Source organism: Talpa occidentalis, unplaced genomic scaffold, assembly GCF_014898055.3.
Source record: "Talpa occidentalis isolate TD23 unplaced genomic scaffold, MPIMG_talOcc4v2.1 talOcc4.8, whole genome shotgun sequence".
In the NCBI taxonomy this organism is placed as follows: Eukaryota; Metazoa; Chordata; class Mammalia; order Eulipotyphla; family Talpidae; genus Talpa; species Talpa occidentalis.
Window position 1 is genome coordinate 67,621,665 of NW_023605194.1, and position 13,649 is coordinate 67,635,313.

At 51.0% G+C, this 13,649-nt stretch overlaps 1 long non-coding RNA gene across 2 annotated transcripts in view; it reads right to left on the reverse strand.

The window, feature by feature from the left end:
* Positions 1 to 328: 328 nt before the first annotated feature.
* Positions 329 to 13,649, reverse strand: part of LOC119234307 (uncharacterized) — a 28,402-nt gene continuing 15,081 nt past the window's right edge. The window contains exons 3-6 of one of the 2 annotated variants that reach the window (XR_005122582.2): positions 10,719 to 10,806; positions 7,874 to 8,178; positions 7,659 to 7,746; positions 329 to 6,643 (exon numbers count right to left, since the gene is read on the reverse strand). This is a non-coding gene — a long non-coding RNA (uncharacterized LOC119234307). The remainder of the gene's footprint in view (positions 6,644 to 7,658; positions 7,747 to 7,873; positions 8,179 to 10,718; positions 10,807 to 13,649) is intronic. The other variant, XR_008549998.1, reaches the window with a different exon arrangement.

Below are 13,649 nucleotides of genomic sequence, written 5' to 3' on the forward strand. Positions count from 1 at the left end.
TAAAGGCCCTGATGCAGGACAGGATTGCCAATATGGGGAACTAGAAGGGGAGGACCTGCCTACTATAGTCTCTCTATCCCTCCTACACCCTGCTTACCTGGCCTCAGGCTCCAAACTCCAAGCTCCAGGATCCACCAGGTATAGTGCATCAGGAAGGGCATCACCTACTCTTGGCTTCCAGCTGCCAATCCTTTTTCTCCCATCAGCTTGCACCCTGTACCCTGAGCCCTTAAAATACAGGAAATTGCACTCAGGGTGCCATAAGGGGGGAATTCTGACCCTAAAGACCCGGGGGAATGAAGCAGAAACCACCATCATGGAGCAGAGATTTTATTTCATGTATAAATTATTTAAACCAGATTGAAAGGGGAATGTTATAGCTATGTGATGACTTCTCTAGGACCTACCATGAAATAGTCCCTGACCTCTCTGGCCAGAACATCCCATCCCTTTACTTGTAAATGTCTAGATGGGGGCAATATTTCATGAGATTCGGGGAAAGGCACTGGCAATTCAACATCAGTGGATACAATGAGCACAGTGTGTTCTCTGGTTTGAGATGAGGGAATAATGTTGGAAGCCATCCACCCTTGGGGTCTCTGATTTCAGTGAGGAGGCAAATCACCAGACTGAGAAGGGCTTGCAGGAAATGCCAAGACCCCACCACCTGAGATTTGGGTGTGGCATGCCTCGGGAAGCTGTAAGCATTTTGGGGAGCCTGGTGCTCTAGAACCATGTGACCCAGATGAGTCTTCATCCTTTCCCCAACATCTTGCACCTGTCCCTCTGGGCACTTGTTTCAGGCAATTTCAGATTTGAAGCTATTTGTCCCCACAACTTTGAAGACAATATCCCCTCACTCCCACCTCTGCCCCAGTCAGGTTGTCATGCTCTCTGCAGCTGTCAGTTTGGTCTCCTACACATTCTACTGAGGGGTCTGAGCACTGAGGCAGGGGGAAGGAGAACTTTAGGGGACCAGACAGGACTAAGGGAAAAGGGAGAATTTGGCAGATGGAGAGGACATGGGCTGGCTGGTATAAAACCATGCCCAGTGGGAGGAGGATGGCAATGTGGGTTAGTAGGGCCTCAGAGTTCTTTCTCCCCATAGGTTCCATGTATGGAAGGGCCCTTGGCCCCACCTTTTAAAAAAATGGGGCCCTCTGGCCCAGGAAGTTGGAGTGATAGTCCCCAGATCACCCTTCTCACCATCCCAGATCACGTTGTCAGCGTCAACAAATGACACAGTCCTGCAGCCACTGCCCTCTGCTGTGCAGCTCCAGCTTAGACACGGCCCAACTCCTCTTCATACTCAGAAAAAGGGCTGTGGCTGCCATGTGCTCTGCCAGTTTCTTTGACCCTTCTCCCACCGCCATGGCCTTTGTCTTTCTGGACATGTCTCATCCTCTCATTTCATCTCACATCAACTCCATGGTAGAGGTCAGAAAAACAAGCAGTAAAGCTGTTTGAGGTCAAACAGCTAGTCTAGGCCAATTAAACTGCAGAGGCTTCAAGGGACCATCCATGAGACTGGGATCCTGCCAACCTCAGATATGATCTGGGCCACATTGATCCCACTCCATGGCCTGCTTCATACCACAATCTGGAATATGTGACCAGCTTCCCCTTGGAATGATCTTGGGGCCCCACATACCTCATCTCCCTAAGCTGATGCTGTGCTGCTGGCATGGGTACTCTCCACCCTCCCTGGGAGGCTCTTTGCCTTGGACATCCTCAATGGCTGGGACACATGGCTCTTGCCCTGTACCTTGATGGGAAGAAGCACGAGACTGTGCCAACTGGAGACATCAATGTCCCTTTGGTGCCAAATTAGTGAGTGCCACAGAGAAGTACACAGTGGGGACTTCCCTGGGCATAGCGGAGACAAGGAGGTCCAAGATCCCCAGGGGCAGGACAGGGTGGGTAAAATGGAATCTGTCCAAATCAGCTTTAATTAATTAGTCTGACAAAGAAAAACTTAATCAAACCAAGGGGGGCTTGAGCCAGCACTGTGGCAGAGTGGGATGCAGGCCAGCTAGAGAGAAAGGCAGAGTTCCTTTACCCATCAGAGAGAAGGACCAGGTAGAAGACTGTCCCATATGGGACGGGATACATGCTGCCTTATTTGGTTGTGGCCTATTTGATTTTTGTAAGTGGAAAGTTGCTTTTTCAAAAACTTTCATTACAAAATGCTCCTGTCCTTGAAAACACTGTGCTTTATGGAGAGTGGGTGAAAAGATTCAGATCTGTCTCCAGGTGAATGGGCCTAAGACACACATCCCTGGAACTTGTTCCCCTGGGAAGGCCTTGGAATCAAGACCTGCTTGGCATATATAAGACCCAAGGCCCTCAGGCCTCTCAGGGAGGTTGTGGGTTCATTTGCAAGCTAGGCTGTCATTTACTCAGCACCCATACACTACCTTGGGTGTTGTCAGTTCCCACGCTCCAAGGAGGGATGCAACCTTTGGGATTTGTGCAGGTTCCTAAAGGGAGCTCGTAGATTTTACCTGCTTCTCAGAGCATGGGAGATCCAGCCAAAGCCACAACCCCAGCACAACATGCAAGTCACATCAAACCTGATGCCCCCTACCTGGTGCTCTGCATGTCAACAGGGGGCTCTTGGCATAGGATCAGGAGCCTGGACAAAGGGCTGCAAGTCCCTGAGGATAAGAACATGAAACTGGATGGGGCAGTGGGGGGGGGGGGCACTGAAGACCCTGTATATGCCCTCCAATGAGTATCCCCATTGGCCAGCTCTGGGCTCTAGGGGCCTGCCAGGCATCTCTGGGGCTTGCTGTGGTCAACCTGCATGTTCCATGGCCTGTGTGCCCAGCCTGCTCCTTGCTGCTTCCTCCAGAGGCAGAGGTATCTCTAGGAGTTGCAGGGAACCAATTTATCCCCAAGGTAAGCTGGCTGCAGATAACTGGGTGCCTTTAATGAAGGCTTTTGGATCCAGGGTACATTGTCCACTCTAGGATTCTGGGACTTGGTGACATGGAGTGCCCCTGCGACAGATTAGGAGCCCCTGTGCACCACCGTAGGCTAGGGTAGGGGGCCAAATAGATGCCTCAGGACCCAGGAAGTGAAATCAGCAATCCCTTCCCCCCACCCCTAGCCCTCTTCTACCTTCCAGAAGCTTCTTGCCTTTCTTGTTTCAAAAATCACTGTAGTCGTTAAGCCAGAGCTCACATGGCAAGGAAGTTTCCCTTCTCAGGAGAGGGGATATTCGCCTTCTGTCCTGCTGGCTATACCCTCTCCCAGGCCTCTACACTTCTAATTGGCAAGGGAAAGGAGAAAGAAATCACCAAATTTCCTATTAAAACAGATGGAACCCTCCTGACATGACCCTGAGTTGTCATAACAACCCTCAGGCCCCAGATGAGAGAGGGGACCAGTGTTGCAACTTGTCCCAGCCCTGTGCTTCCCTGCCTGCTGCTGTCTGGGCTGCCACTGACCAATAAGTGTGGATAAGGGGGGCAGGACACAGGGGAACCTCTGACGGAATCCCAGACCTTCAGTTGAGGCTTTGGTATCCCCGGAACTCTTCTTCCTGGGTGACTTAGCTCCAGAAAATCATCTACAAACTGGGTGGGGCAGTCAAGAGGCATCCTGAATTCACACAAAGGGGATGTGTGGCAGGAGGTCTTTCAGCTGCTGCTTGATCAGGACTCAGTTCTGCTCCTGAGGTTCCCTTGGCTGTGTTTCCCTGTGGACCACCTTGCCTTACAGGCAGTGCTCAGTCCATGCCTCAAACCTCAGCTCTCTAGCAGCCAAGCCACCCTGGCTGGGCTCTCCTCTGCCATGTGGCTCACAGCCACCTGGTTGACCCAGGCTCTGCCTGTTCTGGGCCAATGTGGCAGGGACAAGTCTGTGCTGATGAGTTGAGCCAGCCAGGACCAGGCCTCCCAATAAGGGAGAGCCAGGCCCAACCAGGATATAGCCCACAGGTGGAGTGCAACTTGTGATTGGGGAAGGGGCTAAGAAGAGTGGGCACCTGGGGATGACTCCAAGTATAACAAGAGGTATTGGATGTTTTTCAGGATGCTCCTAACTGACTCTGGTAACCAAGTGAGAAGAAAGTAGAGGTGAGTGAAGGAGAATTGGGGGTGTCCTTAGGGTCAGTGGTTTTGTGGAAGGGCTAGTTTAAGACAGGTCAGGTGGGGGAGGCTGACAGTAGGAACCGGCCACAGGGTAGGGGTCAGGGGCCTTGGGAGTAGCTAAGCTAAAAGAAAACCATGCGCCTCACTATTTATAGGGTAAGTTCCAATTTTAGCCAAGACACTGGATGCCTTAACCAGATAAAGAAGGTGATAGTGAAGGCAAGGCCCTAATACTGAGGCCATGGCCAACAGTGGGAGGAGGACTGGGGGAACTGAGGGCAAATCCAGAACACTATTTGAGGGTTGAGGAAGCTGGCAAAGCTGAGCCTGGGCTGGTGGGAAAGAGCTCTGGAAAGCAGGGATGCAAAGGGATGGGCCATCAGCTCTCCAACCCTCGTGATGCTGGACTTGAGGAAGCCTCCTGTGGGCCTAGCGTGTCACCACTACTGCTGAGGCTTCAACCAGATGTCAGTTCCTAAGGATGCTTAAACCCTGTTCTGGAGGTTCTCACTCTATAAATTTATTCCCCACCTATGGAGGGGATCTCACTTAGAGGGCCCACACCCTGGGGGTCCACAAATGCCATCGGTGACCACACCACCCACCTGCTCAGCAGTTTTCTCCTTTGCCTAGAAGGTGTTTTCTTCCTTCAGGATGTATGGTACAGCAGTGGCAGAAATGTGCTTTATGGCCCACAGGATGTATTCATCATTAGTGCCACTTGGAACATTCTGGAGCCTCATCCCATCTTGTGGGGAACAGGGATACATGAGAGGACCCTATGGTGAACTTCAAGCTGAACCAGGAAAGTGTCAAGAGAAGAGCGACCCATGTGTGTCATGGACCTAGGGGCCAGGTTGGCGGGATGGGGTTTATGGTTCTGAGAGCCCTGCCCTGGGGACAGAGCCTGAAGGGGAGGTGACCCTTAGGCCAGCAGGGGACCTGGAGTGGGGCAATGGGAGGGGTGAAACCTGACCTCCCCTTGCATCAGCTTGTCCTGGAGTTAGGATCAGGCCCCAAGGGGCAGGGAGCAAGCCAGGGGTGCTGCATGGCCCTCTGCTGCTCTCTGCTGGCAGAAGTTATGTCACTGCCTGTCCTGGAGGCTCTCACCCTGTAAAGTTGCTCTGCGGGCCCAGTCTCCTGCTCTTGTGGGCTAGGAGCAGGCATGAGGTTGAATTCCTGATGTCTGAGGGGGCTGGGGACCTTGCCAACCTCCACCCAGCCTCACTCCTGCCAGGAGCTCCAGGTGGGCTCTCTCTGGGTGCCGGCAGGGGCAAATCTAGCATGTGTCCCCTGAGTAGAGCAGGAGAACCCTCTGTATGGCCACATTCTGGGGGATCAGGAAGCCCCACCCCAATAACCCTGCACTGTGGCTTCCTTTTTGGACCATGGAGCCTTTAAGGAGAGGCCACAGACAGGGGTTCCACTTCTCTTCCCCTCAATCGTACCCTGAACTTGGATCTGGCTCCCACCTCCCACCCCATTCTCTGTCCCCATGGACTCACTACCCAAATCCCTCTGAAAAGAACAGTATGTGCCCCAGAGCTCTGTACAGAGAAGAATGAATTCCATCAACCTCGATGGTGCTTGATAGGCAGTTAAAATCCACAGCCACAGTCACAGGACTCAGGTGTGTGCTTCTGGTGAGATCCATGCACAGGACACAGCCAGGCCCTGTTGGAGTGCAGTACCCATCACAGTTCAACCCACATGTGGCTTCTGAGCTTAGAAAGGATGTGACAGAACTGGGCCTGGGGTGGGTTCGGCAGTAGGGACCAGGAGAGGTGGGGATCAGAAAGGAGGGTCTGATCATACTTGCTGCTGCTCCAAGTTCCTTCTTGCTGTGTAAAATGGGTTGTTGAGACCGTGGGTTAATCTAGTTTTGATGCTGACTTTGGTGCCTAGCCCTGGCAAACACTCAGTCATTACCTGACACAGGTAATGACTGCTGCGCATCCTTGTGGGGTATGGTGGCTCTCAAGGGATGGGGTCTTCCCCCTGCTGTATGTTGTCAGTCTGAAGCGATCTGGTTGCCTCTGGACAAGGGGGCCTATTGGGTGCTGAGCTGAGGCAGGGTCCTCACCTGTACACACTGGGGGCCACGAGGAACACAGGGTGGCAAACTCTGTGACTCAGACAGACCTGACTGCTGAGAAGCCCACTGTTCCCAGGCACTCCCTCTCCTCTCCAGGCTTTCTGAGGCTCCTGTCCCTTCAGGACATCACTCAGAACCTGCGATGCTCTTTAAAGGATGGCATATTGGGTGTTCCCCGTTGCTGCCGTGCCTGCATTCCAGTTGTGTACAAGTCCTTGCAGCAGACCTCACTCACAGGCACAGGTGGGACAAGCACTGAGGGCGCTGAAGGCTTTCACATTCACCAAGCAGCCGTGAGTCCTCATGGGACTTGGGTATCCTGAGAACTCAACCCAAAGTAGCTCCGACACTGCAGCTCATCCTGGGCAGCCATCCAGGTGCCTGTGAGGACACAGACAATGGGAAGGAGCTCCAGGAACCCAGGAGTGGGAGCTGTCATGAGTGGGAAGTCCTAGAAAGAAGGAACACAGCTGGTGACAGGAGACAAGGGCTAGTACAGATATGTGGTGGATAATTTGGTGTGTATTGGGTGTACATACTGGTACACGCATGGGGCAGGGCAAGTACGTGGCATGTGCATGTGTGGATGTACATGGATCTGTGCATAAATACTATGATTCATGCTTACATGTGTGTTATAGTAGCAAAGAAAAGAGACTGGAGAGAGATACAGCCTAATATCATTTCTGCCTACTGCTGCGGGTGCTGGCTCTGTTTCCCATCCTATTTATTAGGCTGTTTACAAAAAGCTTGAACTAGCTTTAGATTCTGAAAGGAAAAAAGCTTTTCTTAAACATCAGGGGGTTCTCAAGTCTCTCAAAGCCCTCTAAGAGGCTGAGGGTGAGTCCTGAGTGGTCTAGAGCCTGGCTCTGGAAACTGGAGGGGGTGGGCTTCTGTGTTAAGGGGGAAGGCATCAGTGTGGGGACCCTGCAAAATCTGTTTTAAAATTGTGTGTTTAGTGTTAGATTTCTCTGCCAGCCTCCCCAAAGCATCTGGGCTGTCTGTCCCCCCTTTCCTATGGTCCCCCACCTGGCTGATGTCCATATGGCCTGGACTTGTCTATTGTACCCCCACAGCTGCCCTTTGCCATTTGGCCCCAACCCCAGCCCCTCCAGACTTATCCCTGTCCCCAGGGAACTCGCTGAGGCTTGCCTGGAATGTTTCCTCCCTCCCCAGCCTCAGTCCCCAGAGAGGGCACAGGACCCTCCCAATTCCGTGTCCTCCTGCTTCTCCTTTAGCCCCATTAGCTGTCAGCCTCTGGGTGGCAAGGAACACAGATCTCTTCTCCCTTGTCCCCTACCCACCTATTGCCCCACCCCATGTGTGTTTAAACCTTTACTGGAGGAGGGGAAGACAGTCATGCTGTGCTTTTGAAATAGCTCTAGCATATGACTTCCTCAATCCCCTTGTGGAAATATCTGTGGACACCTAGGAGGCCAGGAGGCAGGGGGTCAGGTCGTTTGTACCTTGGTGCACGAAACTTCCAAGAGGACGTCAGCTGTGTATTCTACTGGGGTTGGGGAGGCCAAGGCCAAGGTCAGCATCACGCAGCACCTGCAGGTACAGTGAGTTCTAGCATCAAAGCCTGGCCGCAGCCAGGAAGGAAAATCAATGTTGGGCTGAGGGATTAACTGAACATGCACAGGTTGGTGTTGGGGACAGGGACCAGGTGTCAGCCTACCTGCGCTTCTGGGTTCTTCCATCATTGGAATCTTCAGAAGGGATGGCCAGGCAAGAAGTGCCTAGGGTGCTTGGTGCCAGGGCTCTGGACAGCCCCTGTGGAGGTGGCCAGCTACTGGCCCCTCTGCCTGAAACAGAACTGCTGACTGTGCACAGACTCTGATCCAGAGAGGAGCTGAAGGCCTTGAACAGCAATCAAAGATGCTCCTGGCCAGCGTCAGCCAGGCTGGACCAGATAATCTCCAATAAGTCCTGGGCTGATAGACAGCACGCCCTGCCTGGGGGAATCCTTGTCTTCTGCTGGTGCTGATGATTCCACATTAGGGTAATAATAATGCCTGGAGTTAATACTTTTGTAAAAAATGTACATTCTTTATAAAAGAACAATTTTGTACAAAAACATTATCTTAAAAAATGAGTCAACCTGGGCCTCCTCGGTGGCGCAAGGGCTTAAGCACCACACTATGAAGCAAGTCACAGTCTCTGCAGCACGAGTTCAATTCCTGGCCAGCCAGAGAGAAACCCACATGGTGCAGCAGACCTCTCCTGTCTTGCCCGCTGCTTCCCTCAGCAGTGTATTTCAGTCAGTCTGCCTGTTCTGTTCCCCACTCTGTCTCTGGTGAATCCTCTCACCCCCCCCCATCTCTGGCTTGTACCCCAGCTGTTGTATGCATAAATAATTAAATCTTTAAAAAACAAAAACAAAAAACGAGTCAAGGTTGACTCGTTGACCTCCTGCCTTGCTTAGATCCTGCATTCCTGACCCATTCTCCATTTCTTTCCACAGTTTTCCCTGCATCCATGTGTCCATGTGGCTGACCCCCAAGGAAATGCTCGTCTTACCACCATGTGGACACCTCACAGGGTTTGAACCTGTCAGCCCCTATGTTGACATTTAAGGATAGGCCAAGCCTTCCTTGTCAGGACCCTGCCCTACCCATATCATGCCAGGCTTGCTCTGCCCCTGCCGTGAGTGACCCTCTTATAGGCCTGGGGTTGAAATGCCTACCATGAGACCCAGAGAAGCCAGTGTGGGAAACTTGAGGACCTGAAGGCTCTGGGGCAGCAGGAAGGACCTGAGCCTTCAGTGGTGATATGCACCACTCCCTTGGACCCTGTCCCTATCTAAGGAATCCATCTTGGTGACCCTGGTAGCAGGCACTGCTTCCTGAAGTTCTGATGTACCCGCTGGGGGATGAGGCAGGACAGGGATTTCCTGACCTTCCCCCAGGCCCCAGGTGAGGCTTGGTAATTTGGTACCTCTAATTTGAGATCTGGGACTTATAGGAGCTCGAGGGGCCAGGTCCATCCCTGAACTGCCAGAGGAAGTTGAGGGGACATGAGGGCACTTGTGGCAAAGAGCGACTAGTCAGAAACAGAAGATTTGCTCCAGAAACATGATGCTGACTGGGGGAGGGGACATTGGCAGGCTGGGGTTGTGTACAGCTGATAGAATAGGGGTGCCAGCCTCCCCATTTCATGTCAAGTCTCATTATGACCCCTGAGTCCTCAAGCTCTCCCTCACCAACCCAGGGTCCTTTTTGTCTCAGTTCAGCTATCACCTCTGCTGGGAAGCACCTCAGTCCTATACAGGTGCCCAGGAGGTGCACGGATCCAAGGCCCTTGCTGGTGACTGGCTTGGCACACACAGTCAGGCTGGACTCTGGGATCATTGGGATAGGGGACCTGTCCCTCAGGGGACAGTTGGGGAGCTGTGTTGGTCCTACTTGTGCATGACATCTGGTTGGATGAAGCTATTTTCACCTATGTCCTAAACCACCTACTTGGGCCAATCCCTCATGAGTATCCAGACTTCAACTAGAAGTCACTGTTTTGCTTTTTGTCTCTATGGCTGTTATTTAAACATTTATTTATTTATTTTATCACAGACATCACACATGTTTTTAGGATAAAAAGATTGAAAGTATATCTTTGTATGTAAAGTAACAAACTGTTGCTGTCCCAGGAGTCTCTGCTGGGTCTGGGGCACATGCAGAGACCACCAAGCAGTCTGTTGCAGGCATTGCCACATCCCATGTTTCCTGGAGTTGCTGTGTGGGGTGCCCCCACCTTGCTTCCTAGGAAGGTCTCCACTGGGGTTGGTATCACTTCCACTGAGTTGGAATAGAGAGGCAATGGCTGGGCCAGGACATTCTGGGCTGCTGACCCAGTCACCAAGCTCTTGGTCAACTCACAGGATACATATGGCATGTATCTGACATCCTACCCAGATCCATAGGCATTGCGTGTATGTGTTGGGGCGGGGGTGGCTGACCCCAGGGAGGTCTGTAGGGAAGCGCCAGTGTCCCTGGAGGGCCTTGCTCAGTGACTCTGCTCAGGGTCCATTGGCCTTCCAGACAGGGCCCTGGTGGTCATCCACTGCTTCTCCTATCCCTTCAATCAACCACAACACAGGAAGGCTGTGGGGGCCACTGTGTATGTGGGCGGGGTGGCACTGCCATGTTTGTGTACCCAGGACTAATGCCAGCAGGGTATCCTCTTCCACGAGGGACCCTTGCCCCTACCTGTAACCTGTTCCCATTGCAGCTCTGCCTCCCTCTGTGGTTCAGTCCCCCTGCAGGAACCGGCCTCCTTAGCTTCCCTGCACTTCCCAGGTGCTCCTTGCATGGCTCTGGTGCTTTGCTGGGTGCTAGTGATACCAGGCAATAAAGGGAACTAAAATTGGCCAAGGACACTGTCCAAATAGTTTCCCAGTCACTGTCTGAGTTCTCCATCCACGCTCACAGTTGCAAGGCCACTGAGGTTCAAGGAATAAGAATGGGATTTATTTAACAAAAAAGGGAAAGCAAAGAGTCGCCAAGGCCACAAATGGCTGTTTACCTCACCTGAAGCAGTCCAGTGTTTAAAGTCCTAAACATGAAGACTCCCATGATGGCATCTTCCTGCCACTGAGGGCCTGGAGAACGTGGCAGCCTGACAATGGACAGATCCAACTCATGAACACAGCAGAAGACACAACAGGAAATATTCATGGAGCTGCTGAGGTGCCCCTGCACAGCACCAGACACGCGACACTCAAAACAGCAGCTGCAGCAGCCGAATGACCTGACAAACGGGCACACTCACGCAGCTCAGTGAGGTGCCCGGCTCTGGGTCTTCACTTTCCCTGCCAGGCTGTAATGGCAACCAAACCAGGAACAGTTTCAGTCTCTCGGCTACCTGCAAAGCCTCCGAACATTTATTCTGTGAGGTTGGCTGCTGGAAGCCTCTCCAAGTCCTCCAGAGACCTGCTACAGCCTTCTGGAAGATCTGCATGGTGGAGGTAGGAATGGCTGACCCTCAAATTGCTGAAGACCCCCAAATGCTGAAATTCTGAAAACACTGAAACTAGGGGGCTGCTTTTGCAGTCCTTTATATTTCCTATCAGATATTTTGCCTGGGGCTATTCATCCTTACCTGCTCCTCCCTCCTGGGGCCATCACCTATAACAGCCTTTGGCTTCAGCTCTGGCTATACTAGGACTTGTGCCAGGGCAACTTTGGTGCCCACTGAATCTAGGTGATGATTCTGATGGCAGGTATTATCATTCTTACTTCTTCACGGAAGTCCCAAACTCTTTGACTGAAAGCCTGTACTTCCCTCTGCCGTCCTAGACACAGGTTTGTACTCTGGACATCATGAGACTGGGATCCATTGCTCTTATTATTGGGTTATTCTGCTCTTTATGCAGCAGTTGTCTGCTTAGTCCTGTGAGAGGTGTCGGGAGCCCTGGACCTGCTGCCTTCTTCACATGCAGAATTTCAGCCTCAGCTCCATTGTCATTCCTGCCCTTCCATTGCCCAGGCTGAGGCTCACCTCTGGCTTGGCCCCTTTCAAGGCCTGTGCCCAGGTTGTTCTCCCACATTCCTGCCTCCCTGACCTACAGCCCCATCCACACTGCTGGTCATGGCTTGTCTGGTGCCAGACACCTGCATCCTCAGGGGGTGGCAGGCTCTGTAGCACCACTTGACAGTTGAAAAAGGTAGAAGTTTCTGGGGACAGCTACCCTGGCTTCAAACTCTACTGTGGGCCCATGAGCAAATTGCTCATCCTATCTGAGCCTCAGTTTCCCCTGCACAAAATGGGGCAGTAATGGTAGCTCAGGTAGGGGAAGGTTGGATTGCCATACTTGTCAGTATGTAGAGTACACAATGATTTTACCAGGAAAGAACCTGAGGGAAGGGAGGAGTTAAACACACCCCTCCACTGTCAGTGACCACATAAAGCAGCCTGAGTATCAGGCAGGACTGCATTTACATAAACATGGCACTGTGCTCTGGGATATAGCAGCCAATCTGAGTGTCACAACACAGGTGTATTATACTGGATCTGAAAATAGTGAATAAAATTATATAACTAAAGAGTGCTCTAGCAGAAGCTGTGGATGCTAGCATGGAGCAAATAATGGGGTAACCTGCTGGTGATGTATGGTGAAAGTGGGGTTCATGCCCCTGTTAGGTGCAGGCCAATAATGGAAGAAAAGCCCCAAATTCAAAAAACGTGACTAGCTTTTCTGTGTGAGGAGAAAATATATCAGTAAAAATAGGCACAGGGAAAGTGGCAAAATGTAATAAATCGGAATGAATTTTGATCCAGGAAGCCACAATTTAGGTAAAATAGTAACTTTGACAGAGTTCCAATGTTATGCTCATGGATGAAGTAAAAACAAGTATTTCATGAGATATATCCATAGTTATGAGTATTTCATGAGATATATCCATACTATATCCATAGTTATGGATATGGGACATGGGAGTAATTCTGAGGGAGAGCTGTCTGGGAAGAGTGGTGTCATGTGACTGTAGCAAAAGGGGATTTAGTAAGAGTCCACTAAGATCTGTCCCCTGGCCCTGCTGACTGGCCTGATGTGGAGGGGCCATGACTATACACCCTAGTCTACTGAGATCAGGCCATCTCAGATGAGGCATCTTGCCCTCCCCAACCCTCTGTACATCCCCACCCAGCAGATGGTCCTTAGCGGGGAAGACCCACTCTCCCTCCCTCACCCCTCCACCCCATGCACAAACTTCCACTTGGATCTTTGGTCCTAGGGCCCATCCTTCCAAATGTGCCAGCAGCTGTCTGTGAAGCTTGGTTGTTTTATTCATGTTCATTTGGCAAGTGCTGTAACTGAGACTTGCTGTTTGTAACATAATAGGTGCATTTAGACACAGTTCACATACCATACAACTCAAGTATGTGAATACACTGTAAAACTTTCTGGGACACCCCCTTCCCGATCTAGCAAGCAAGAGAGCAAAAGACATCCACTCTGTAGACTTACTCAGGAATCTGCTGCCTGAGGGTAAAATAGACTTTTAACCAAGAAGCCATATTTTGGCTTGCTCCACTGTGCATCCTTTAGAAATCAGGGAAATGATTAACTGCAGCATTTGCTTTTCTCTGTGTATAAATAACATCAATATATCTTTACATTTTTAATGTCAATAACTCAACTGTTTATACCTACAAAAATTATATTCAAACTTGTGTTTGTTGAAACATTGCACATGGAGAAAGTGAACATTTCATAGAAAAAACATTTCTCACAGAGAAAGTGGCAAAATGGAATAAATCAGAATGCAGTCCGATCAGGTCAGCTTCCCGGATTAGAATCATTTGGATTCTTTAATAAACTCACTTAATTTTGCTTGTCTCAATTTATTTGGGCCAACAGGTTGAATTGTTCCTAATATAATAAAAATGTTGAGCAAACATCACCACTCTATTTTCAGGCGTTTGCATACCCAAACTCCATACCTATTAGCAATCACTCC